The following is a 27103-nucleotide window of genomic DNA, read 5'->3' as shown; positions in this document are numbered from 1 at the left end:
ATCTGCTCAGTGCCACAAGAATAGGGAACACTATTTTGGCTGTAAATGAGCAACTTATCCAAACCAGCTGCAGATCTGGTTTTTGGCCACAACATTGCTTGTGGGCAGGGGGGTCTAGGTTATTATTTATGCCATTTGAAACATAAACCAAGGCTCAAAGGGATAGTGATTTCAGGGATGATCTTGCTGCAGTGTATCCCATTCACTATTTTTCTCAAAAATGTAAAGAATAATGAGAACTTTCAGAGGCTATGTTTTCATAAATGCTTCATATCCAAAATATTTATGAAGTCAAGTTGCCATTCAATTCCAGCACTGTCCAATATTTTATACAGACTCTAAGACCTGGTAAAAACTGAAGACAAGTTGTGTAGTAATCCATGGCAGTACGACATTTTTTTCTCAGATCCGCAGAAGAGAATATGAGCATCCCTTTCCTCAGTCATCTAATCTCAGTCCATCTACATTGTGGGCTCAAAATACTATTTCCCCCTTTGGTTGGTTGCTTGGTTGTTTGTTTTTTTTTTTAAACAAGCCTTTCTAGTATATTACTGAGCAAATGACAAAACCTCTGTCATATGCTTTTTTGGTATTTCTAGAAAATCCCACTTGTGATCACTAACTTAGAAGGCTTAAATCTCCATCCAAATACGAGCTCTGTGAAGCTCAAATGAATGCTTAGCTTTGTGCTGTGGGGTAAAAATAAATTCAAGAAAGTAAAAAAGACCCTCAACCTCCTCTCCACACACACCTTTTCACATCTTCTCAAATGCTGAGAGATAATTTGCCTGAGCAAGCAGAGGTTTGAACGCACACGACAGGCTCTTCAAGCACCAAAGGTTTTGCAGTTTTAGGTGTGGGCTCAGCCCCCCAAAACTACCTGTTTGTGGTGTGGGGACCATGCCGTACCTGTTCTCTTTCTTATAAAGGCAGATCTTGCAAGCCTTTGATGTTTCCAGAGTGCAAACAATACTGCTCCAGCAGCAGCACTTTTGCCAGTATAACTGTCTCAGCTTTGTTTAGAAACTGCCCAATATGTTAATTATCTTCTTTACCTCTGTGGCATTATACTGTCAAACTGTACAACAGTCTTTAGAAAATAAAAGCTAACACCCTAAGCTGCTGTACCCGGCTCCCATAATATCTATTCACTGACAATGCCTGAGCTGTCAGATCAGAAGAAGCTTCATTCGAATAAAGGTGGGCAGATGTGTGATAATGAGACAGAAGCATACAGATGCTAATATAACTGTTCAGCAGAGCAGGCTCGTCTTCGTTAGGCAGACCCAGGTAGCAGCTGCAGACTGTCAGACGCTGGAATGCTGCTTTCTCTTGATTCTCATTTAAGATCAGCTTCGTTCGCTGTCTGTCAGTGAACTTTTCCCTCACAGGAGCCTGGACCCCTAGGTGATCAGTCACATTTCGACATAACTAGATGTCAAAAGAAGTTTAAGTTGTATGACGAACTGTGATGCATTCCCTGTGCTGGCTGGCAGTCTCAGCCCTCCAAGGCGTCTTGTTAATGATCCACCTGGAAACTCTAGAGTATTTCCTGTATTTTGTTTTCTTATTAAAATACTGGCTAAGCCTTTGTCGATATCCATGTCAGCAACTGTAAGCTCAAGACAATATTATCACAAGCATAATTTGATTTAAAAATGGAACAGTGGACCTGTGCTGACCAAGCAGCAGGAGATGCACACAGAGTGAGCAGGATGCTCGCTTTGTGTTGCTGCAATTTAACCTCAACAATTAAAAGAAAGTATTTATGATCTTCTTGGGGGCAGAGGCAGGGTGTTATGAGGCTTTACTAAGTTTTCTTATGAGATATATCTGCAGCCAGGCAGCTCACTCTGATGAGCACAACTAGGAATAAGATAATGGTGAACCTCCATAGATGAGCAAACAATTCAAATACACAGGAGCTTGGAAACACAAATAGCCTGAGATTGTCATTTCACATACTGCTGAAACCTTTGAACCTGGGAGTCTGAACTTTGTCAGCCTTTCATCTGTTGCTATGAGCTGTTTACCCACTCACACGCCCTGTTTCAGAGGGGAGACAGACCGAAGTTATTTTACATAAAATACATATGTGTGCACACAATGCAGCAATCCTTCTCCCACAATATTTGTGTGACAAGACTTAATATTTATCTGATGCTTAATCATTTCAATCCAGTTTTTAGTGTCAACCCTTCTTCACTTACCATCTGAATTGGAACATTTCTATTCTTCCTAAGAGAACAAACTTAACATGGTCAGGTACAATTAACAGGTTTCTTACAATCTTAAAATTCTGAATAAAAAGATGACAAGGGAAGAGATTCAAAGATTATGATCTTTCTCTTCTTGTTTGGGGTTAGAGAATTGCAAAGATGTGTATTGGTCTGGCATTTGCATCATAGTTTTCTCCAAACAGCAATTATTAAATTTGCAATACTGATCAAAAGTCTAAGGCAACTTGCTACCTGATGGACGTCAAAAAGAATTCTCAGTAGGAAGATCCATCCACATTCAGTCTGAGGTATGCAGCAACTCCCCCAAGGCTGTGGAGAGGGATGTTGGGAGGGTCAGGATACCATACTGTGTCTCCCCTGATTTGATAAAGGGCTGCTTTCATTTGTTTCTCTTCCTGCACAGACAAATCCAGCTTTTAACAGAACACTAGATTTGGTAATCTGTTTCTCTCTCTGCTTTCCCCATATCAATATAATTCCTAATTAAACACTTCTTATGGCCAGTTTATATTCACTAATACTTTCTAATATAAAACAAGATGTCTCCCCCTAGATTCTGATATTTAGTAGCCTGAAGCTCATTAGTGCATGTGTTCTCACCCAGGAGTTTTAAATATTTAACTAGCTAGGATTCTTTCAAGAGGTCTTAACCTTATAATTTGTAATAACTTGGGGATCTCATATCTGGAGTGTAAGTTATTAAAAATGTTTCTTCCTTTCACCCTGCATTGATTTCCTACTTCTAGCAATCAAACTAAGAGCTATTAGGCCAAACAACTGCAGCTGCCTATTTATTTCATTGTAGTAAAACATAAGTGATGATAATAGATCCCCTAATAGAGATTGATCTTCCACAAAAGCCAAAACCCAAGCATGAACAGCCTGGGTAGACAGTGTATTATGCATTATGCACCACCTGGTTAAAACTGTTCAGCTATAGAATAATATAGGAAGGTCCACAAAAAATGAGTGCACTGACTGATTTATCTTCACGCCGAAGTGTTTTACCTCTGTTGCTTGTAATGGCCTGAGCATGTGATACAAGTAAATTTTGTCTAAAAATTATCTAAGGACCACCTAATGTGCTCTGATGCTACTGAATGTCAAAAATGTCAGCAGCTTCCAGTAATGACTCTCTGACACAAACAGTAAGGGAGAAATATTACAGTTACTGAAGGAGTTACGAGGACAAGCATGCATTTTCATGAGTGGTCTCTTTGAATGGCAGCAAGTACTCAAGCAGGCAGCTTTCCCTGCCAGTTAAGCTGGCCAAAGAAAGCGCTCTTCCCCTGAAAGACAATTAAAATGAGTTAAATGAATTAAAAAGGCCCTGCACTGCTAAAACACGGTCAGAGGTTAGAAACAGTAGTACCTGGATTTATGAAAATCATGCGGCTGCCAAGCCTCAGAAATTGTGTGTAACAAGGGAGCCATTCAAGTAGTAACACAAACAGCTTTGTAAAATTGAAGGCAATATACATAATTCTTAATTTCTAGGAGATGGTTTTGTCAGCAGTTTTGCCATCTTAGCACTTGGGCAATATACTGATTCCTAAAATTTGATTTTTATCAAGTGGCTTTCCTAGGGAGAAAGAGAGCTTAAAAATGTATTAATAAACTAGGAACAGCAGATAAATGAGATGCCCTTCAGATTGTTATATTATTATGGTAGAGAAGATGTCATCAGCTGGTTACACATGCCCATCATTCCTATTTTTTCAGAAGCACCAAATTACAGCAAAGAGAGGGAGAGAGAATTATGTTGCACCCAAACATAAAAATGTAAAAGCCCTCCCTCCAGCTCCTTTGTGCAAGATATTCACCTGCAATACTGAGCTTGGCTGGTTTTGCAGGAGTAAAAGGTCTGCAGTAATTACACTCAGATATTTCAGTATTAATCTTGCACCAGAAATCCCAGAACGCTACAGTATACTTTTTTACCCATTACATACACAAAGTCTATCAGAAAGCATTTGTCTCTCCATTCTTTATTCACTTTCAAAGGGTTAAACAGCCTATTTACAGGGCTGTCAGCAATCTGTATCCCAAATCATGAAAAAGTCTGGCCTAGTTTTGTTCAGCATGGAGACTTGTCTTCTTGGCCTGTTGTTGTTACCATCATGTAATATCCATGACAATCGTGTTGTGCTTTTTAGGGGCTCTGTAGTGCTAAATCTGAGGGGCCATTTTAAGCCAGTAAAGGGCTTTATTTATGTGGATTTGAAAGAGTCTTGTGAAGGGCCTTCCACTCAAAATCCTCTTCAGCAGGTCATCCTGGTTTCAAAAGGATTTAGATGCAGAGGCAGTGATCAGTACTTCTATCACGTTCTAATAGACTGACATGAGCATTTGTGCCTGAAAGACAGGGGGAAAAAAGTGATGCAGATTTGCCCTAAATTGGACTGATGCACAAAGCAGGGAGCGCAATTGACTGACGAGGTAACCCCTGGCACCCTTCTTTTACACTTCTAACCGGTGCCGCACAAAGAGAGAGCCGTGGGAAGCTGCACGGGAGCAAAGCATATCCATTTTCATGGACCATATGGAAATTTTGTTTTGTGTACAGAGAAAGTGTCTGATAACAGTGACCTTAACTGCCATATGTGTATGGTGAATAGTAAACAGAGCAAACCACTCAGCTCTCTGACCCTTAGCATATGGACATCTCTACCAAAGGAGAGTTTTCACAGCACATCCACTTTCACTGTCATCTCACTGGTAACCCAGGGGATTTCACTAGATTTGTTAATGAATTGCTCTATTGACTTATATCTAAGCTTGCCTCATTAGAGTAGAAGAACAAAATTTTTATCTATGTTTTCGTGAAGGGGACCAGAATGCCCCTCCTTTGTTAAGAGGTGGGTAATCTGTTGGGCTGTCATCTGTTTTGAACTAATTTATTGTGTCAGTTTAAGAAGGCTCTTCAGTGTTCATTGATGCTCAAGCTCCACTCCAAGCCTCTTTAAATCAATTTTTTCCTTGTGAGTGGAATGTTTTTTAGGCCCCTGCTTGGTTTACAAATAGCTGAACATGTTGTTACCCTGGTGCTGGCTAGCTTTAGAGTGCCAAATACAAGCAAACTCAGTGAGCCTCCATAGCACCACCTGTCATGAAATGGCTTTCAAAGCAGCTACAAGCCTTGTACAACCTTGTACCATTCACCTTCCCCACCCACCATCACTCAAACAGCAGCTCTTCATAAACTCGCCTGTACTGAACCAGGCAAGAGGGGTTCAGGAACTGGAGGTGGGCAGAGATGATAAACATTCATAATTCTAGCACGCTGCCATTAGTGATGGGCCATTGCTTTAGGACTTCCAGCATCTGAAATACTGACTAGGCCGATTCTTATGCTGTGATAGCCATCAATTAGCATCCTATTAAATAGTACTCCAATAGAGAACACATTATGCCTAATGGCCAATGTGGAATCAGGAGGAATTAGTAAAATAGGGTTCAATAAAATGCAAACCATAAAGATAAGCTGCTCAAGATTGGATCTGACTTTTTGTCTCTATGTTCGAAGAAATAAATGACCTCTGCAATAAACTTCTTTCTGCCCCTCCCCTTACCACCCTGAGTGCACAGCATGCCACAGGATGTCGGCAGGAGCGGGCACTAGGGCTGAGAGTGCTGGAGTGTGCCACTTGGAGACAAAACAAAACCTAAACATCATGTGGTTTTCCATATCCGTGCAAAACACAGAGTTTTGATGGCCCTTTGATGAACTGGGGAAGCCCTGTGTGTCCAAAGCTGATCTGAGGCACGAGGAAGTGATGTGAACTACTCCTAGCTGTTTTCTGCAGCAAAGCAAGCTCTGCCACACTCCTCTCTGCTTTCCTGCAGCAGGGAGGGGGAAACAAGTTTTTACTGCATGGGGGCCAAAATCTGCAATCCATCTAAGCAAAAATCCTGCTGAGGTTTCAACAGCATCTTTGTCTCAATTTCACCACCAGCAGTCACCTTTGAGATCTGCCACCCAAAGCAGGTGTGCTGGAGCAAAGCAGTCTCTTGATTCCAGCTTCTGCAGACTATTCATACCTGAAAATCTACCACATATTTTACCTTTCAGAAGAAGTTTGCTCATGTTATTTTGACGTTGTGTGTGAGGCTCTGGCTGTGCCAGGCCTGGCCTGGAGCACAGCACAGTGCTCCAGACAAACAGCACAGGGAGCTCCCCTAAAGATCTTCAAAGCATCAAGGCCCTACGTGCACCAAGGACACAACTCCAGCTCCTTCCTCTGCAGATGCTGCTCTCTGAGTTGCCATGGAGTCATTGGCTCACTTGGAATCAACTGTCTGCACAAATGACTCATCTTGCTACCAAAAATCTATGTGTAGAGATTGTTATTAAGAATCCAATATTAATCAAGCCATGGTATTGGAGTTGTCATAGTTATTTCCTGCTCTAAGCACAGCAAGTAATGATGTTGTATTACTTCAAATATCACAGTAAAAGAAGTGTGGGTAAATATTAATTTTTTCACAGGAAAAAATTATGTTGCACCTCAATAAATACTGAGGTATGAAAAGCAGTCTGGGAGTATACAGGGAACTGAAAAAAATCAACATTTTCTCAAGGTTCAGTCATTTGCTCAGGGGCATGGCTGTCAAACATCTATACTGCTTTCACTGGACAAATCCTGCATTTTGCAGTGGTACTGGAGTACCCAAACATTTGGTGTACAGAGTATTGCTGTAGAGCCCTTTATAGCTGCAAAGATTCATTGCATTTTTAAAACGAAAAATGCATGAGCAAAATGCTTACATTACCTTTCAATGCATATTTTTCAAATCATGTTTTAGATGAGACTTAGTTTAAAGCCATTTGAATTGTTTATGTTTATTTAATCTAAGACTCTTTAGGCTAAATATATCAAAGGAAATTCAAGTAAGTCCCAGTTGCCAGTGCATGAAGAGATGATGCTATCACTACACAAATAAATGACAGTTGCTTCTTATAGTAAAAATCTTGGGCTACAGGTGGATAATTCTAAGCCTGAAACTTTAAAAGATTCAAAAAAAACACTGCATTAATTTTGGCTGCATTCCTGTGCTGTTTGCCCCGTTCTGAAGTTTTAAAAAAAAATTCTAACCAAGTCTGTTCATTTTTTACCTTTTTTTTTTCTTTAAACCAGATTTTCTCAATAAACAGGAAACCCCACCAAGAAACCCCTACCCCCCAGGAACCTCAGTTTCATTTTCAGATTGGAGTTTATATTTGATTTTAGCTGTAAGTGAAAATAAGTGTATTGCATTCTCCCTTCATTTGCATGACAAAGCAATCCCGCAGATCAGATTGGCACAAGACACAATTCCCTCCCATCTTAGGAGATACTCCAGGCTGAAAAAATCAGGATGGATGCTGACAGTTCAAACTTTAACACAGGTGTGTGGGAAACTTCACAGCAAAGCTGCCCTCAGCATACTCGACTGGAGGCAGTGCTGTTTGCCCCTCCTTTCTGAGCACTGTATTTACAGGCTAACACAGGGAAGGGTACTGTTAAAGAAAACAAAAAAAAAAAAACCAAAAACAAAACAAAACAAAAAAAAACCAAAAAAAAACCCAAAAAAAAACCCAAAAAAAAAACACAAAAAAACCAACAAATATAGAAATACCAGAACATTTGACACGTCACCAAAAAATAAAAAAAGTTTCAAAGTAAATAATTTACTAGGACAGGTATGTAATTTTGGAAATTAATTGCTTTTCTTACTGCCTTTGCAGAGCAGACAGGTACAACATAGCTCAAAAAGGCTGGGAAAAAGCAAAAGTATGCAACATACTTCAATGGACTAACTATATATTCATTGAAAATTACAAATTTGGCTTCATAAAGTACAGATGTCTGGGACCCATGATAGCTACCACAGAAATTGCTGTAATAATTACATGAAATTATGACTAATTACTAGTATATACAGGGTGTTTCACCTTATCAGATGGTTTATTCACACACCCAGGAACAGATATAACATGCTGTAACTACAGTAATTGAGAGTCTATGCCACACATTCCTTTTCCTGTTGACTGTTATGGATCTGAGGAACAGATCTAAAGGGATCCTTTAATTAATACTAATAATTGATTAGCAGATCAGAAACAATGACAATCACTTAACTGCATCTTGGAAAACCTGTGGAGAAGTTCTGCTCTTTGTTTTTGTTTCGAACTGGAATGATAACAAAGCCTGTTAAGTGGTCTTGCAAAAATAACTACCTTCAAATGATTGGGCTGGGGTGGAAGGTGCCAGGTTTTGAGTTATTTGCCATTCTAGAGGAGCAATGTCTTTCTAAAGAGGAAGCATTCAATGTGTGCATCAAAGCCTTACTGCTCTAACCCCTTTTTTTTTAATTAAATGGTTGTAAGGAAAAAAAAAAAAAAAAAAAACCAACTCTGTATATCTCATTCCCCCTTGAAAATGTCTCACTAGCGAAGATATTTAATGAGTAGGAAAAGGAGGAGTGAAATAAAACATTTTTATCAACTTTGTTGCTATGAATAGAAGCAAAGGATCATTGATAAAACAATTATCATACTTTCACACTGCACCCTAAGTCCTCTAGAGAGCACCAGGATTGTAAGATCACATGTGGAGGCGCAAGCAAGCAGAGGACTTTCCATGTCCTTTGCCTCGTGATGTTATTTCCATAAGAAAAAGCTGGAAGTTGAAACTGTGACAACTTGCACTGACCCATGGGAACGCAAACATCTATCTCCTGATAACACGTCGAGATAATGCACGTCACCACCGCAGCCAGCATGAGGACACTTGTCTTCACTCATTTTATATCCACTCTATCACATTCCTGGCCACACTTCCGTATCTGTGCTTTCAGCACACTCCAAGCATTCCTCCGCTGAAGTGCACAACTCACTAGTTCAAACAGAGCTGGGCAGCACAATTACACTTCCCTTGCCGCAGCTGAACAAAACCCAAAAGCTACTTAAAATGGCTATTCTAGAAGGTCAGTATTTCACAGCCCATTACGGGAGCAGCCTTCCTTTTTCTTCCCATAAGGAGTCCCGCTGTAGCCTCGAGCTAGTCTTTCCTCCAAGACAGAAACACAGTCTGTGAAACCTGGAAACCGCTCAGAGAAAAGCAATGCAAGACTTCTTGTTTGCCATCCATTATTCTATTGGAATTCTCCGTTGTTCTGAAACCATAACCTTACACTGCATCCTATTTGACAAATTAGCTCAGTTTCTAACATCAGAAATAGTAATAGAACTCCTGTTTTTAGAATCTTTGACTTTTTTTTTCCTGGATAAAGCCCCACTGCAAAAATGTTCCATTAATGTTTTGAGGATTGCAGGGAAGATGGAAAAAATGCTGAACAAAAGAAATACTATGAAGAAAAATAATGTTTTGTCTTCTGCCTGTTCCAAAAGTGCAGAATGTGAACAGGGGAAAGAGAAGGGGAAAAACCCAAATTGAAAATATTTAATTCTCAGAAATATATTTTTTTAATATTTCTCTAACTGGCAAATAAAAACATTGAGTAACGTGAATAAGAAAACACTTTCAGAAAACATCTAGGAGGTTCTGACTGCATTTAACTCTTTAAAATCAAAATACAGTTGGGTTAGAGCAAATTTAATGCTAAGATCAATTAATTTATGGTGCTTTGTACTGGTTGTTTTCAGCACTGAAATTATAGTCATCCAAACTGCATTACCTTTCAGGTGTTTACTAGCCAGCCAAGGAAACTGGTATTACCTGTTGGACTCCAGTGCAGTGTAGGGGAGCTTCTCCTGTGTCTGATGTTACCACAAGGGAAGAGTCATTTGTCTCTGTTTCCATCTCAGATGTCTTCTTACCCTTCCCTGGAAATGACACATTGAATTAAACCATTTTTCTGGTGATTAGGAGTCCAACCTAAAGTCCACTGGATTTGTGGGTGTGGATTTCAATGGATGTCAGATGTGACCTGGATTTCTTGGCTGGGACCACAGGCTGCTTTAGGCTCCTGATTTTGTCTTCTCCTCAGGTCTGCTTAGCATTTATTTCCAGAGGGGATAGAGATTGAACATTTTTGACAATAATGACACTAATCTTACATCTTTTTAGTATAAATTTTCTTTGAAGAGCTTCCCCCCTCCACCAACTTTCTGGTATTTATCACTTGTGTTATGGTTTTTAGGCAATGGTGTACATAGCACTGTGAATTCTTCTGATATTCGTCTTGAGAGGCAAGCAGCAAGATTTGTTACCTACCTGGTGGTAGAATGGATGAACACCATGAGCCACAGGATACCCATTTTATCTGGAAAAATTAAGATTTGAATTGAGAAACAAGCAATTTTTCAGTTAAACCTTTACCAGATGTGATGTTGTGGCATATGCCAAATTCCTTGAAAAGCAAGGAAAACAACCCCTGTAGTTTAATACCAGTCACAGAAAGGAGTGTCTTCAAAGATCTGAATGTTTGGATTTTTTTTAAGCATTATTTATATTTTTAAGGCACAACTTATGGGTGCTGTTCAAAAGGCTGTGGGTTTTTACGCACAATTGAATATAGTGACTAATTTTTACAACACAAATTACACTATCAATTTACTGCTGCTATTCTAAATAAAAGGTATTTTCCTTGCACACCAACTATACAATTTCAGTCACTTAAATTACACAGATTGATCTGCCTGCAAATTACAAATTAAACTTTATTTTTCTGGGAGGGTGCTATGCATCTGTTCTAATCTCTTGACAAATTACCACACAACCCAGTTTCTGTTAATAAGGTATTCACAGACTATAAAATTGAAAATACAACTACAACCCTTTTTGCCTAAAATCCTTCAGACCTATCAACCCTTAGAAACTAGTCCTAGAAAACAGTTCTGCTGTGCAATAAGGTTAGCAAGGTGGAGGATGAGCACACAGTGTTTTTTGAGGGCTGTAAAAGAAAAGAGACCTTTAAGTTAATAATTACAAATGAAGAATGCTAGTTGACCCAATCTGCAGAAAAGAGATGAAGAATGAAGAAGGAAGGCTGTGTTATTTGGGCTGAAGGCTGAAAAATTCGTTTTTACTTGTACCTGGAAATGCTTAGGCAGCTGTTGCACAATTTGAGAACTCTGAGAGCAGGCTGCAAGCAAGGCAGACTCTGAAGAGACCACAAGAGAAAGAAGCTGCTTTGTGATCCAAGTTTCCAGATACTCCTCAGCCTTAGGTTCAATGCATGTCAGTAATTCAGCTTAAAAGTTAATAAACCCATGAATAATTTTATAATGTCTCCTACATGAATTCAAAACATTGCAGAACCCATGGGTGATCACTTCTGCTAACATGGCTTTTGGTAAGATCCCTCAGTGTAGGTGGAACTGGAATTTCCTTTCTCTAACTCCCATCAGTAGCTTCTACCAGGGCAGCTTGCTGGAAAGCTCTTATTTAAGGCTCAGGTTGAAGCACAGCGAGGGGAAGAGCACCATCTGTGCTCAGCTGCGACACTCCTCCTCCCAAAAGACAGGCTGGACACATACAGTAAGTACACACGTTTTCAGAATATGAGACCTCCTGCCCTTGAGGCCATGGTCAGCAGGAGGGGTGACAAAGCAGAAGCCTGTGGTGCATGACAGCAGTCAGGGCAAATTAACCATTGCCTGCTCTATTCACAAAGAGAAAAGAATGGAGCCATTCAAGAGCAAATCCATCTGTCCCTGTGAGGGTTCACAAGAGTGTCAGAGAAACCTCACGGTCAACAGTCTCTAAGTGCTGGCACACAGGAATCCAGCAGAATCAGCATGGAAACTTGATGCTTTATCCACTTTATCAGGAGCTCCACTGCCAGGGTGCTGTTTTCACAGCCTGTGTGCTTCCTGCCTGAGCAGGACTGGAATCTACCTGAAGGATGAAGGTCTGTACAGTGCTACCTCTGCCAAAGACCAGTGGGGGAAAACAGAGGCAAAGCAAGAAAGACTGGCCATTTTCATCACAAAGTGAGTTTCTGGACATGAAGGAAACAACTGCTTATTTTACAGCCAGTTATCATATTTACAAGCAAAATGTACTGACAACATGTCCAGGAAACATCATCAGAACTTCTTTATTAGGGATGTCTTTGTCTTTAGATGAACATGTTTGTGTTCACAGACTTCTAAAGAGGTCTATGAATTTCTTTAGGTTCTGCCACTTAAATATAAGCCAGTTTAATGGTAACTGAAAGCAGTGATGTCCTCCCATATTTGCAGAACGTGAACAAACTTCTGTGGAGCTTGCTCTACCTCATGCATCTCAACAGACACTAAGTCACATGCTGGAGACAGTATGTCAGCTGTCAACATTGAGCCCCTGCTCATCAAACCATAGAAGATCATGAACATGAATTATGGACACCTATACAGTTGCTGGGAATACTAATCTCAGCACCTCTAAGGAGTGAGACCATAACTTTTCCCCCTTCTCTTTTCCCCTTCTCTTTCTTAATTTAGGACAAACCAAGTCTAAAAAGCCTAGGGGAACACAACAGTCCTCTGACCTCATTCTGCAGGAATAATTTCCAAAAGGTCCAGGAGAAGTTATGCCATTCCCTGAGTGGAAGACAGTAGTCTTTCTTCATAGCCTTTATGCCCATTCAAACATCCTTGAGTGAAGCCCAAGCCTAAGAAATTCTAGATATGTCAGCTTTGACAGTCTGTGTGAGAGGTCCATCTCATCCATGCAGCCTGGAGGGTTCTGACAGAGAAGCAAACTAAAAACTGAAAGCCTGATTCAAAACACTAACAGAGAAATGCAGTTAGTCCTTCCCTAGGCTTATTTGGAACTGTTCTCTTTCTTTGTATTTCCAGCAAACTCACTGGCTTAGTTGATCAGTTGATCAGTTGATCAGTTGGCAGCTGATCCATTTAGTCAAAATGTTCTTTTTGTGGAGCAGCACAAGAGAGTCCCAAAGATACATAGACCACATGCCACAGCCAAGGCTCTCCCTCCTGACAATGAGAAAAGGCAAAAATCTCACTGTGAGGACAGGGCTTGTGCAAGGGTCATCCATCATCTAGAAGAAATACTTAAAACTTGCTAACTTCCACAAAGGATGAGGGTTCAGATCAGATAGCCAAGGAAATGAAATGCTAGATGCTTACCCCAAAGCTGCTTTATACTGACTCTTGAGCATGCCTCACATTTTTCACCATTAAATGGAAAGGGCTATTAAAAAAATACCAAATAATCAGAACATAAGGGTGTATAACAATCATAAAATAATATATTTTTCCTAATGTTTCAGCTGTCTGAAGATTAGTTTTCTGGTGTAAAAGAGATAACTATATATCTTCTGATTTTATTGGCTGCAGATTACACTAATTATCATAAAAAATTACTACCACTAATAAAAATTCTATTATAAGTTACTTATAGTAATCTCTAGGGTACTATACTTAGCTTAGAAAAGATCGTAATTACATTGCATTACAGGGAGAATTTGTTTCCTGAAGCAGCTTTAACACTGTCTGTTTCTTTTAACACTTTAAAGTTGTTGGGTTTTTTTTTCCTCTTTCCCTTTTCAGGTCAAATGTTGCCTGTTATTTTCACTGTGCAGGATGTGATTTTATCCCAGAATAATGATCCATCTCTGTTGCAAGTGACGCAAATGAAGTTTTAAAATCACAAATATCTGGGTGGGTTTCACCTCCCGAGGGGGTTAGCATGTCTCAATGGAAGGATACATAAAAGGGAAGACCTAACACTCTCCGCCCAAAGGGAAACACATTCTGTATAAAATTGCTGGAAGCTAGTGGGTGTTCACGAAAAATACAATGTTCGGATTTTATTTGACAAGACAACAATTGTTATTTTCCCTTTTAGATACTTCGCATTTTACCATCTGTGAGGTTGATGACTCTTAAATGACCTTAAATCATACTGCTATTAATGGCAGTGGTTACAGGCAAATGTGGAATTCTGTGTGCTACCTGCCTTGGACTGAACATCAAATTAAATAGCTTTACTTTGATAGCTGACACTGTAGTAAATAACCTCAAAGTCCAAATAATTAAAATAAAATTGAAACAGTGGCCATTTCTTTTAGAAAGGGTTTCAATGCTTCAATAGCAGGGCTAATCAACATCTTAATTAACAGTCATATAAAATGAAATAGCCCATTTGAATTGCTTTAAAATAGACAACTTATTTATGCAAAGACTAGTGGCATATTAATTGCTAACACTAAGAAAAAATACGTCTTTGAGCTTTACAGCTTCCTTTGCAGCAAAGTATTTGAGAACTAAATTGTGGAAAAAGCATATTACAGTAGTTAATTTTATGACAGACATGAACCAATAGCAGAAGTGGATGTAGCAAAGTTTTGTGGTGTGTTTCAGTTTTCTAATTGTTTCTTTAATTCCAAATGAGATTAATTAATCAAAGTAGCCTCATAATATTCCTATTCTATTTTAAGTTAAGCATTCAGGGTTTGGTCCTGGGAGACACTGACCAAGCTGGCTGTGATCCAATAAAAGAGTTAACTCCAAGCACAGCATGTCCCACGGGGGCTGGCTCAGGAGCCGCGGGGTTCGGGGGAGCTCAGGACCCTGCAGGACTGACCCCTCTCCTCCCTGATCCTGCGGCATGCTCAGCACTCCACACTGACCCAGCCAACAATCAAAGGGCTACTCATTTGAGTAAGCATTTCCAGGATCAGGTCCCAAGTGACTCATCTCCAATTAGTCTATGCCAGGTTGTATCTTTAAATAGCTTTCATTTACTAATGTGTGTACGGGAGGAGCAGCAGAGAGGAATTACATTTCCTTTCCTAATTACTTTACTTTTGTTGACATCTTGGAATAAGTTTTTACTTTCAGAGGAGAAGAGTTGATTTACACTACAGAAAGAGCACAGCAAGCATGAGAAAATAATTTGCCCTTCCTCCTGCCAGGCATCCATTTCCTTTTCACTGCTGCTAACAATGCGCTAACTATTTATGCATTTGTCAAAGGATCCCAACATAAGAAAACTATATTTAAATCACTTCACTACAAAGTGAAAACACAAGGTAATGATTCAGACTCTATTTAAGTAATAATAATATTTGTACAGACTGCCTGGCGGGCATGCTAGTAGGTGACAGGAGCTCAGTACAGTCCTAAAGGGTCATCACAAGAAAATTGAAATAGCATTTAATTTTCTTCTTTAAAAAATAGATTTTCATTTCAGGCATGGAAATATGCATCATAATGTTTCATTCCCCTGATTAAAGCCTGATTTCACTGCATTTTGCAATGAAGCTGAAAAATGAGGGAGGTTTGTTAGCAGGAGATTCCTAGGACCTTGCAAATGTCCAAGACAAAATTTTGTCTACGTCAATGAGTTACTTTGCTTATTTTGCAGGTTTGCCCACTCAATCACCAGCTAGAACTAATGGGAATCCAGACTGTCCTGCCCTGACCAGCCCAGCCCAGATTTTAAGGATAGGAGGATGTGGGAAACAAACTGGGATTCTCCATGCTGAAAGTGTGTTGAGGCTGAAGTGCATTGACCAGGTAAAAAGGCAACATGCTGTACCTGCACCACAAAGGACATCAACCCCTCTGCTGTCAGTCTGGCTCTTCTTACAAGCTATGAATGTGCATTACCTCATACTCAAAACTTAGAAATCAAATATGGAGCCCAAACATTACCACAAGTATCTAAAGCCTAGTCATATAATAAGCAAAGGCACTGCAAAAAAATTGTACCTTTCACTGAATACTTCAACACAAGAACAAATGGACAGAAACACTGATACTTATGTGCCCCTCTTTTTAGCCACCATAAAAAAAACATATTTTGTTTTAAGGAGAGATTTGCAAACTGTTTCAGAAGGCCAATACACTTTTGTTTTCAAACTGGGTAGCCACAAGAGTTTTTAGTATCTGTTGCACACTCGGGTTATCTGAATGTCTGACTCTCTAAAATCCAGATGTTTTTCAGCAGATAACAACTGTAGATAAAAATACACATCTGCCAAACTTAATAGCATCCCAATTTGCCGATTTGCAAGAGTTAAAGGTGCAATCCATTTTCTATTTATTCACCCATACTATATACTCATATTTGACCACATTGCAAATTATAAGTGTCATACATAATTTTATCACAAAATTTACATTATTTTCCAATTCAATCAGGGAGGAGACAGAAGCTGCTAAAATAGCTGTGTGCTTTCCTCTCTTCTGCCCAGCTTGGCACGTCCTTGCACATTGCGCAATGCAGCAAAAAAATCTTGACAGAGTGGGATTCCAGGAGTTGGGATATTGCAATTTATATGTACAGGGCACTGTAGAACTGAAATTTCAGCTGCTGAAGATCCCACTTTGAAATGCAGTGCCTGGTAGCCATGAGAGAAGGGAAATGAAATTTAATTCCAAGTACAAATCATGTGAGAAGTTGGCTGTCTTGCTAAGAAAACACAGAAGTTCTTGAATCACTGGGGATGGATAATGACAACATGATAAATTGTGTCCATTTGGAGGAAACAGGGAGAATCTGAGAAAAAATCAGAAATCATCTCGCCAAAAACTGTAAAACCAACAAAACAAGCAGGTTACTGAGGAAAATCACTCAACCACATAGACACACCCAAGTGACAACACTAAAAACATTGGCAGAGAACCACTTTGATAGCTGCTGTTTGTATCCTCTGTTCCCTTCCTTTTTTTTTCTCTTTTCTTTGTTGCAATTATTTAATTACTGTTTTCCCTATTCCTTGTGACCTTGACTTTTGTTCCCAACTTCCATAAGGTACAAGGCACTCAAGACACTAAAACTGTTCAGCTAAATAATAGCAAGAAAGTAATGCTGGTGGGCAGGAAATGTAATAGAAATCAGAATAATTTTATTAGCTCCAAATCTGAGCCCAAGAATGAATTCATATTTTTCTTGTCTTGGTATAAATACTCAAAGACTTAAGTATCTTATGGGGTTTAAACAATAACTGGAAGACTATGAACTAGCAGCAATTCTATTAAAGCTTTGCCCTAAAGGAAAATTAAGAGTTATTCTCTTCCTTTTCTAGGGAAATAGAGCACTTCAATACTATGTGTGCTTTTCATTTAGTGCATATGTCAATATGCTTTAAAAACATTATTTCTAGCATCCAAAGCTTTGCCCAGGCAAGAGTATTCTGATTAGGTACATACTTGGCTTATGTGAAAGCTTTTAACCCTGGTACACACCTGGGTACTGGTGGGAAAACTACATTCACCTGACCAAACAGAGGCAGCAAATGAAGCTATGGATGATTCAAAACATTGTTCATTTTCTATTGGATCCAATGCTACATGACCTAATGCAATGGTCTGCCATAAACAACCTAAGATGAAAGAAGTGGTGAGAAGTAGTTTTCCTGTTCTCTTGGGAAAAAAGGAGACATATATCAAAATCCAAAAACGCTAAAAATATCTTATTGAGGCAAATACTGACTCTTTGATGGAATATTAATTCCTTCAACTTAGTTTAGTTTCCTCTAAGCATTTTGCAGTTAGCAGCACAATGCTACTCACATCATGTGAAAACTCATCCTGTTTCAGAAAAATTACACAAGGATTTTACATTACCATTCTTTTTACCTGCAGTAAATCATCAACACAGTGATATAAACACAAAAGACAAAAAGAGGTTCCTACCCTCCAACACAATGCTTTTTCTTAGTTCAATCCAGCTATGACATGAAACCATTGTGCACTGTATTTCTAAATTTTCAAATGCGAATTTCCTCAAATCATAACCTTATGAGTCAGGGGAAGAGAGTTGCAGGAGAGGTTTTCCTCTAGAACAGGTTCCCAGGTAAGGCTGCTGGGGAGTGCAGCTGCAGTCACAGGCTTTGAACTCCTGCAGAACATTTCATATCTCATGTCTCATTCGGATGCAATTTCATTAATTCAGAACAAATCTGTAGAACTCTAGCTATTCTCACAGCACGAACAGGGCCTTTGTTTTGATTGCTGATTAAAAGATATTGTATCTGATTCCAATTCGAACGAGGAAATCTTTTTTAAGCGATCCCCTGCTGTGCATGGTAATGTCAGGCAAGGTGGGACCCTTCCCTGGCACTGAGACCCTCCCGGCTCTTTCTACGTTACACAAACCAAACAAATTCGCCTCTGAGGAGTGGAATGTTTCCCAAGGCTCTTTCCCATCGTGCTGGTTAAGCGAAGCTCGTTGGTTTGGAGGGGTTTCCTCGGTGAGGGAGGAGCAGCACCGCAGCCTGTCCCGCGCCCCATCCCCAGGGTTACTGTGGCCATGAGCCACTTGCCTCCCAACAACCGACTGAATGCCTAACTTGGGCTTAGCTCAAGTTTTGCACCCTTCAGCTTTGTTCACTTCCAAACAATTCTTGTATTAAATGGCCAAAGCAAAGATCTCAAACTTTATTTACCATGTAACCTGTCAGTGTGATAAAAAAAAAAAACTAAAGCCTTTTTCAACTTTCAAGGAAGAGACAAGACTTGTTTAGTTTTCCCTGGCAGTTACTTCTGCTTTGCAAACCCCATTCAAATGCAGACAGTTACTTTTGAACAATGAGAGAAGGTGTTAAATTGAGATTATGGTAAACAGCAGATTTCTTTAGTTGGTGAAGAAATTATTTCATGAAGACACAAGAGAATTAAGCAGAGTTTCATGTCACTTACTGTATGTGCTGATCAGAGAGTGAATGATGAGTTTCTTGCTGTGGACAGCTGCTCTGTGGAATACTGTGCAGACTTCAGGTGGAAGAAAAAGAAATTCATGCTTTAAAATGAAAAAAACAAAAACAAACAAAAAACCAAACAACTTCTTAGCCCTTTTGTGCAAAAAATAAACAGATCTTTCTTGCCAGATTTAATATTCTATTTACATGCTGCCTGAATGTGTCTAAGAATATTTTGAATTTTTTTTTTCTGTGTCTCATTTCACTATTACTGTGACAGCTTGCTTCTGTCAAAGAGAAAAGACTCTTTCTCTTTATTATACTCACCAATGCTGAGATCTAGGATTTTTTTAGTCTGAAGGGAATGCCACTTTGGTTGATGAGGGTGTATATAATTTTATCTATGTTGGGTACCAAGTAATGAGTAGGCAGAAGAGATGTTAAACATTACCGCCATACTGTAAAAGATGGAGCAAGCATTCCCCACAGACTAGGCTTTATTTTGTAATTCTAACTATATTGCAATTATAGCTTCTTTATGTTAGTTGATAGTTGTACTCAGTAGACAAAAAGGCAAATGCTACATATCAGATTTCCCCGTACACATAAAAATTGTTAAAAGGGCCAAACTTTTATCAAAACAGCTGACATTCTAGTAGGGCACCACCTCCTGCTGAGCTGAGACCAAACTTGTGTCACGTAGGCAACCTCCAGCTTGAAAGAAGAGGAGCACATGGCCTCCAAACGATGCCTAGGGACTAACGAGAAACAGGAGGAAACCTTCCCTTTACCCATAAATGCAAAGCTGTCCATTTTTCTTCTCTCCATAGCATAGTTGAATGGCCAGTGCTTTGCTGCCATAGACTCCCTCTGTTGGCTGTATCCATGTCCTCGGGCTCCTGGCTTTCAGATGGCATGCACATATGCTATTCAGAGCAGCACAGACTGTCATCTCCTTATCTAGTGTGTTATGTGACTAGTGAAGTGCCACATGGTCGAACACCAGGAAACATATTGCTTGCTTTCACTATCAATGACCTAGAGGGAAGAATATGCAAGAGAGGAAATTTGTGGTGTGATAAACTGGGGCTGGGACTGGGAAGCAGGTCTAAACAATGGAAGAGCTTGACAAAAAAAAAGTGACTACTAACTTCAAAGATGAAATGCTTGGCCTGTACAAAATGGGGTGCTTCTTATTTAATAGGAACAATACATCAGTGGACAGGGCTAGTGCAGCAACGCAATCAGAAAACAGAATGTAAAGTTTTCACTGGAAATTAATGTCTTTCAGCTTGCCAAAAACTCTTAGCAAAGCCCGTGATTTCTCCTTTACTTTCTGCATTATTGTGCATTAACAAGATTAACAAATTCCTAACAATGAAGTTCAAGCCAGTTTCCATTCCTAGGCAAGCAATACATGTGTGGAGAGCTAAATCCTGCAGGACTGTGTGTCCTCATTACCACTCAAGATGACAATTCAGCAAATGACTTCAGTTTCATGAGGTAAGAAACAGCTTTGGGCACACACCACCCACCTTCACATATAGGTGCAAGGCAAAATCACAAAGGAAAAAATCATTTTTATGCCCTAAACTACTAATTTAAATGCACCCATTGCATCAGAGCTGTCTAAGCCCCACTGCAGTGACATTGTTAAACATAATAAGTTAATACAATCACTTAATATTATTATTGGGGCCTAAATTTATGTTATATTAGAACACTATTTTGCATGCAGCCACTTACCTTAAGGAGTAAATGCCACTGGAAGAAGATGCATAGAGGATATTCTGACCTGAAATCATCCAGGCTAAGCTCACTGGTTTTACTGTGGAAAATGGAACAAGTTATGGACTTGAACAGAATTTAGGTTAAAATAGAAGAATATGAGCCTTCATCTGTAGAAAGGCTTTTTTACTTATCTAATAAAAGGTACCAGCAGAGCATCATATTGAAATGCAGAAGCTACTTGAACCTTCCATTATTCTCTGTTAAGCAGTTATTGAGTAGAGAAACTACTATATAGCTATGTCCTCAAAACAATTTGATGGGCTTCATCTGAAACTTACACCTTACCTATATCATATATTCAGGTTTTTTTCTCATTCTCTTTTAATTCATAATTTGGAGTCAAATTAGCCCATATTAAAAACTAATTACTATCTGATACTGAGCTGGATTTTGAATCAGCACTGTTCTGTATTGTGGCCACTGCTTTTAAGAAGTTTAAGATAATTCAGATTTATTAAAAACAAGTTAAATCCATTTTCATTATTTTCCTTGTTGTTAAAATTCCTCATGAAATATAAAATATTTGTGCTCCAGTTATTTCCTTATACTGAAAAAATAAGTAAAGGTTTAATTTGTCCCAAAGTACCTTTCTTCTTTACTAAAATGGTGTCTTCTAGGCATGCATTGTAGCATATTAATAAAAAATAAATTTGAGCTTGAGGCTGATTAAAACAAAGTAAGACTCGATCTGACATGCTATTTTGATTGGGTTTTCAACGTTCACATAGTTCTGATTTATGTTATGTGTGGTATATATCTTCTTGGTTGAACAATTACATTATTCTAAACAATTATATTGCTATGATACACATAATGTGTGGCTCCTGAGCATAAAGTTCTTTAATGATGGCAGACTGTAAAGTGGTACAGTTCACTTTTAAAAGGTCATGCATCTTTTTTCAGTAGATTAACATTTTATCTTTTAATGGTGTTAAGAAAAGGTCAAAGATTCTAACAGATGGAATATGGAAAGCTTCTATTGAAGAAGATCAATGTGTTAAGCATCAATCTAAGTCCAGAAACACAACCATTTAATGATGGTTGTCCTTGTTTTATTTTAAATTACCACTGTCTTGACTGTTTGAATGCTAAAATTATGTTTTCATATTTAAAAGAAATGGACCATTACCATCTGACACAGATATCTATGTTTGTGTTGTATTTTCAAGTGTACTTCTTCATTGTACAAAACAAGAAAAGTTCCTTAAATAATTAGCTTACCCCTAGGTTAATGGCCTGTCACTTTGACATCCAAATAAATGCAGCAGAATGATCCCCAACAGCAACATGGAAGATAATTTTATATTGCACTGGCTGAGTAAGTTTGCAACAATTTAAATGGATATATGCTCTCAAGTCAAGTCTCTTGTGTAACATAATGTTGAACTTTTAATGTAGGTGATATTATAAAATTATTATGATATTTTCAAGGACATATTTAGGTACTAGATATTTTCCATAATATTTTACTCTTATTATGTTCTATTATTCTATTATCAGATTTAAAAGAACAAAAACTTTGTTCTTTTAAAAACAAAGAAAAAAGCATTTCTGTTGCCCCAATAACTTCAAACCCCAAGGGAAGAAAAGTGCTGTGTCTTTTCAGGAGACTCTAAGCTCTTCTGAGCTGCTACATGCCTCTGTCTACTTTCATAAAATAACTGGTATGACAGAGTAACATGATTGGTTTTCTGTGTGATAAAGTAAATACAAATATAAAAAAATAACAGTAGGGGGTCAAGCTGCTTTGTAGAAAGTTATCAGACAGCTCCTAAAGATTGTCAAGCTTATGTGTCTGTAGTGTATATGTGCATTTCTCAAATATACTCGTATTCAAGTTCCTATTATCCCCTTGAGCCAGGCCTGCTCACAACAAAAGGGTTTCCAGAAGAAGGTAAAACTCTAGTGGAATTAGGGATTCTTCTCATGGTCTTTGGATGTAGCTGCTGTTAACCACCAGGAAGGGAATTTTCACTCAAGTTTCCAGCTTGACTTACGAGTTCATACATTTCAGGAGCAAATACAGCCTACAGATGTGACTTCAATTGCTACACAGCAGAACCAAATGGCAAGTGCTGGCAGTCACACAGTATTCTTCCTTCTCATGGAAATGCATAACAAGATTTTGATAAACTACTGATTGAGCTAAACCAGACTCAAGAGCTTACAATAATAGCTGTATTTTCAGAAAAAAAATTACTAAGCAATATTAACTGAATATATTTAAGCACAATCCATCTACACACACAAATCAATAAAATATTTGTTGCTCGGGTGACAATACCTAAAGGGTTATTTAAAAGACAAGTTCAAAGAATAGCTGATATTTTGTAGTTTAGCCTCATATTAGAGAGAAGTTTTAAAACTTCCAGTTTCTATTGTATGACAAGTCAAGGACACTTTCCCCACCCCTTCCCAAGGACTTTTGTAAGTCTTATACTGCACAGATTTAGTCAGCTTCTAAATGCTGGGACCTACAAGGTAAGTTGCCCTTTACTTATATATAAGCTTAATGTAATTGCATCTTATTCACTTTTTTCTCTGCATAACAATGAGGTTTTGCTTTAATTTGTAGATATTTACTTTAGAATTGAATACAATATACCAAAGGTTGTAAGTGCTATCAGCTTCACCATTAGTTAAAATTGTACTCTCTTAAAGAAGAACCTAGTTTTAGTTCCCGGGGGAAGAACAGATATAACCTGAGGCCAATACAAGCAAACTTTTTTGACTACTTGGGCAGAAAATTCCAAAGCTGCCAAGAGAAGCTGCTCCTTCTCTCCCCGGTGCTAAGACATTTCAGCAGAGGGGCCAGTGTTTATTTCAAATACCACAGCATGGCTTGTTGACTGCCACTGTCTTTTGGTTAAGACAATCTTTGAGAATTCAGTAACCATAAATTCTATTTAAACTTTTACTGCTTCAAAGAATAGAGCAAGGCATTGAACTAATCAAGCAAGCTGCCACATTCCCACTGATTTCTGTTCTACTGGACTTAAAATATAGCTCCACAAACTGCTCAAAACAGGTGACAATTTCACTGCAAAAGACTGCAAAAATAACCAGCAGACATTGCTGGCAATCTGATCATCCAGTAGCCCCTAGGAATTTAAGACAATGGCTAAAAATTCTCTTTTAAGTAGCTGAAATATTCAAGAAAATCTTGCTTGCTCTAACCACTTCCTTTTTTTGATGGAACACAAGTCCAAGTCATTCTCATGCAAGCTTCAGTGACACTTTGAAACAGAGACAACTTCTCTCCCTGGATTAGACAAGCTAAAGCAATAAAGCCAGACACTGTGAACATGCTAAAACCAACACTCAGCCTTATGAACTCAGTAATTCCCTATGAACTCCCTTCATAGCTTCACATACTGGCTGTGTAAGACAGCCAAAGGAGGAAGCCTTCACCAACTCTTAGAATGGCTCAGTGGGGACAGATCAGAGTCACTGAAGGGCAGTTCTGTGTGCTAACAGATCACATCAAGGCAAAAATTAGCTCCAAAGGTATGATAGCTAGCTGGATAATACAACGAAATTGGCACTCTGCTTTATTCTAAAAGAAGTGGTAAATAATGACCAGAACAGAAATATTTCCCCACTACATCTGAATAGTAAGAGATCCAAGAGAAAAGTTAACGAACCAAGAATGCCACAAAATAATCTACTGCAGCCACAAAGTCTGCAGGTCACAATAGGTAAAATATGGTACAAAAGAGTATAAAGTATTGATCTACTCTGTTTCAAATTACAATGTCATGATGGGTTTTTTTTTCTGTAGTGTTTCTACATTACTCACTATCTGAGAGACCAAAATGCTTCCTTTTAATGGCTACTCACCAGCAGTAGAGGCCAAATTATACTCCTGTAAACAGCTCTGGGATGCAGTTGTTCTCCCTGAATTTGCAAAGACTAAACACATGGAATCTTGGGAGCATAAATGGATACACATTAAATGGACCCTAACCTGCTTTCTCTCTTGTCTCTTTGCTCTGCAGAGTTGGCAACACCAGAAGCAGTAAATACTTGTGCTTTGTCACTTGAGTCAGCACATATAATTCTTCATAGACGTAGGAACTAGCTCTGCTGCAGAAGAAAATACCATTTTTACAATAACTTTTCACAGTAGAGCTGTGCCTTAAATCAAACAAGCAAGTACTGAGTCAGCTCAGTGGCAGAGCAACAACAATTTGATCTGCTACGTGGCAAGCTTTGGTTTGGAGATACTAAACAATTCTTCATCCTGGGCCCCAGGCTTGTAAATATGATAGAAGATGATGCAATGCGTTCAGACTCTGGGGAGAAAAGGAACAGTCATACCACTCTTGAGAAACCTTTTGTGAAGAAAAATTTATTGTGTGCCCCCAGGTGCAAAGGCTATGGATGAAATGCAACTCAATAAAGACAAGTCAAGGTGTTTCAAGAGAGCTAATGAACATTTCAGTATTTGCACTTAGTCAGATAAAGCACTTTTCCAGCTGAGTAAGGAGACAGCAATCATGTGAGTATGATTTCTGTGTGATAACAAATGCTCCCAGAGGTTGTTTTTTAAGCTCCATGTTTTGTTTTTGTCTGGTACAAAGGTGATCTTATTAATGAAATCTAATCAGGTCTCCACCTTTATGCTTCCCTTTACTTTTTTTAATGTCCTTTTTGAGAAGAGTTGTAATTCTTTTATGAGGATCAACTGTCTTTTAAGCAGAGTAGTAGCTTAGTATTTTCTACATATACAGAGTCTTGGATACCCTTTACTTCTCATTCTATAAAATGGTAAGCAAGTCCATTGACAGGTATTTTACAATTTACGTGTTCTGCTTGATTTTCTTGTCCAAGTGCAGCTGATGAGACATATAAAAGAAATTCTTAACATCTTATTGCCCACAGACAGAATATCAACATGAGCACTAGGAATTCATAACACCTATGGAAAGAAGTCTTGCACATATGCCATGAGATATAAGAGAATATTTTCAAGAAATGCCCATCACAGCACCCAGTCAAGCTTCTGAAAGGATTTTTCATAAACCATGCTGGCTTGATAATGAATTCTGATAGAGAACATGATAATTCATCTATTCCTCTCTTACTCCTGGATTTAAAAAAATATATATTTTTTTTTAGCCTCTGAGTACTTCTGTGATCTGATTTCTTACACCCTGCAGGGGACAGCATTGGGTAAAGAAAAGTTGAAATCATATGATAAAGAAGCATTTGCTTCCAATTATCAAATTATATTTTGTTAATTGAGATAAAAAAAAAAAATTTGGCAGGTTGGCACAAATCCTCTCTATCTTTTCACCCTTTAGCTCTTCTGAATTTTTAATCAAAATTATTTGGTTACACAGTTCATTTTGCTATCACTAGTGAGAAAGATTCCCAACAATTTGTAGTTACACCACCATTACTAATGAAGAAGAAATGCTGCATAGCATTGCTATAACTTAGGGCTTTCTTCTCATGGCAGCCTCTGTAACATTGTTTTTCAGCAGCTATGCTGAATCCCCTCTATGGTGTCAACATAAGTATCAGTTTGCAAGGGAAAAAAATTGCTTTTATGCTATCATCTTTCATTAAAATATATATATGTGTAGGGACATGGACGCATACACACTCAACATATTTTTGCCTGTAAAAGTGCATGTAAATGCAAGACAAAGTGTTTGTTTTTATTTCCCTCAGTCATTGATGAAAAAAATAAAGATGTTTTCTCCCCCACAAATAAGCCTGTATTTAAAAATGATCTTGCAAAAGGTATATGGTAGCCTTGTTTATTTTGGACAGATGCAAAGAGGTATCTCTGAACTTCTGCCAGTGATCAAAGGAACTGATGATGTAGAACAGATTCATGGGCCATGTCCTATCAGCCTGCACTTTACCCGTCATCCATCATCCAAACCCTAAGCCTTTTTCTGAGTGATGATTGCACCCTAAACACATAAAATTAATCACCACTCTATCCTGGCCAGGTGTCTTGCCTCCAGAAATTATCTCATTGCAGCAAAAGAACTGCTAGAATCTGATATCTGTACTGTAATTTAATTTAAAGAATACTGCACAGTTACACTAAGATTGATTTACATATCTGAAAAGTTTCTAGTTTCACAAAGCCAATATAAATTCTTGGAGAAATATGTAATCGGAAAAAAAAATTGTGATCAGAAAATCAGGGCATCTGAATATTAATTAACTTCTGGATTTTTCAGTTTATACTTTCTACTATAATTGTAGCTTAACAATGGATTTAAAATGCAACTTGCAAAACTAGAAAGGCCAGATATTTGAATCAGTATAAATTCAGTGTTGGACTCATGTGTAAGCAAAACCATAGCTCCAGGAGACTGGACTTTACATAAATAGCATCTACTTTGCTTTTCAGAGACCTTCTTTATGTAAAGCATTTCTATTTATGTATTTCTTTTTTCCCCTCCTTGGAAAACAGAAGAGAAATGAACCAGCAGAAAATTAAA

The 27103-nt window shown here is 38.5% G+C and overlaps 1 long non-coding RNA gene across 1 annotated transcript in view; it reads left to right on the top strand.

The window, feature by feature from the left end:
* LOC130257942 (uncharacterized) overlaps nt 1-15717 on the top strand; it is a 114401-nt gene extending 98684 nt beyond the window's left edge. The window contains exon 3 of the long non-coding RNA XR_008841412.1: nt 15566-15717. This is a non-coding gene — a long non-coding RNA (uncharacterized LOC130257942). The remainder of the gene's footprint in view (nt 1-15565) is intronic.
* The last annotated feature ends 11386 nt before the right edge of the window (nt 15718-27103 follow it).

This window comes from Oenanthe melanoleuca, chromosome 11 (genome assembly GCF_029582105.1).
Source record: "Oenanthe melanoleuca isolate GR-GAL-2019-014 chromosome 11, OMel1.0, whole genome shotgun sequence".
Classification (NCBI taxonomy): Eukaryota; Metazoa; Chordata; class Aves; order Passeriformes; family Muscicapidae; genus Oenanthe; species Oenanthe melanoleuca.
The sequence above is the reverse complement of the archived record's forward strand: the minus strand, read 5'-3'. Positions and strand labels throughout refer to the sequence as shown.